We start from the raw sequence: 1,767 nt of genomic DNA, 5'->3' as shown, positions 1-1,767 counted from the left end.
GTATAAAGTGAAGAATATGGATGTGTATCTTCATCCACTATTGGAAGAGCTACAAAAATTGTGCATTGGCATAGAAGTGGTGGATATGAGCCGACACACAGGTCGACACAATGCTTTGATCAGAGGAATTCTAATGTGGGCCATGCATGACTATCCCGGACTAATAGAATGCTCACATGATATATACTCAAACTTAATCACTATAAATGTTGGTTTTTCTCAAGCTTATCTATTGTCATGTGTATACATGCAGAGCTTCAAACAAGCAGATACAGAGCATGTGTCACATGTGGACCTAGACTTAATGCACGTCGAGCACCCTCACTGAAAGAAGCAAACCTATGAAGGTCATCAAGTGCATCTTCTAGAGAATAACGAGTTACGCAATGGTTTTTTGGGAAGAGAGTCACCAAGCATGTCTGCTCGAGCATGGTTAGAGCAAAAGGAGATGTGTGATGATGGTTTTCCCCCAGGGATGAAGAGACTCTCTCTATGGTACGAGCTACCATATTGGCCCAGACTCATGATCAATCACTTGATCGATCCAATGCACATATTCAAGAATGTGGGTAATTTGCTGTGGGACCATCTCATTGACAAGAAGGATAGTTTGGGAGTCAAAATTGACCTTAGAAATGTGGATCGTATGGAGCAATATTGGCCGTAGACAGCACTCGATGGATTGATAAAACTCCCTAAAGCACCATGGATTTTGACAGCAGGCCAAGAATGCAAAGTAGGACACCCACTGGTGTAATGCACTCGCTCCGAACATGTTTCACTAAAGAAGGGAAGCTTACTGGTTTGAAGTCACATGACTAGCATAAAATGTGTCAGGTATGTTTGAATTGGAATATATCATATTGGAAATGTGTAACATATCCGTCTGTGGACTTTAATATCATTGCTAGACGTGTTTTGTAGTTTATTTTACCGATGACCATTGAGGGATGTTTGTTCCTGACGTCCATACCACAATCTACAAACTTGCGAAGTTGGTGCAATGGATCTCACAAAAGGAGATTCATGTACATTCCATACTATCCACCAAACTAAATGCTGCAGAGGTTGTATGCATGTTTGAGAAACATTTTCCTACTACCATGCTAACCATTCAAGTGCATCTTCTTGTTCACATAGTTGATGAGGTGGAAATAGCTGGCACAGTGTATTCCAGATGGATATTCGTTTTAGAACGTTTCATTAAAAAGCTCAAGGGATATGCTCATTAGAAGGCACGTTCGGAGGGTAGCATAGTAGAAGGTTCGCTGGTATCAGAGTCCCTAGTCTACATTGGAGAGTGGCTAGACGGATTTGATAAAGCTCGAGACACGCTATGGAAAACCATAGATGATGAGCGCATATCTGGGATGGCCATGTGCAATTTTGGTGTTGAGAAAAAAATGACGGAAGATCTAGAGGCTAAAATCAATCAATTTTGCATGCTTCACAATCCAGTGATGCAAAAGTGGATTTCACATTACGAGGATGCAAGGCAAGAGCGACAAAGGGCATGAATCGAGTGGAGACAGGGAAGATGATCACCGATGCATTATCCAGTGGGTCTTGAGATCCTACCAACATTCATGAGCCTAAGATGCTTGCACAACCAATTGATCAGTGCGCAACAGTGCGACGAACAAGTGACTGAGGAGGAGTGGGAGTACTCTCGGGGTTGTGCGACCAAGATAAGTTTGCGATGTATGACTTGGGTCTTCTAGATGTTTGGACGGCCACTCATAACCTTTGTTGATTGTAGTGAAGTCA

General features: G+C 42.3%; 1 pseudogene; it reads left to right on the top strand.

Annotated features, from left to right (window-relative positions):
• Window positions 1-237: 237 nt before the first annotated feature.
• LOC147418336 (uncharacterized) lies at window positions 238-1,517 on the top strand (annotated as a pseudogene).
• The last annotated feature ends 250 nt before the right edge of the window (window positions 1,518-1,767 follow it).

This window comes from Adiantum capillus-veneris, chromosome 30 (assembly GCF_014529385.1).
Source record: "Adiantum capillus-veneris isolate H3 chromosome 30, ASM1452938v2, whole genome shotgun sequence".
NCBI classification, from domain to species: domain Eukaryota; kingdom Viridiplantae; phylum Streptophyta; class Polypodiopsida; order Polypodiales; family Pteridaceae; genus Adiantum; species Adiantum capillus-veneris.
Note: the sequence above shows the minus strand (reverse complement) of the source record. Positions and strands in the feature narration are given on the sequence as shown.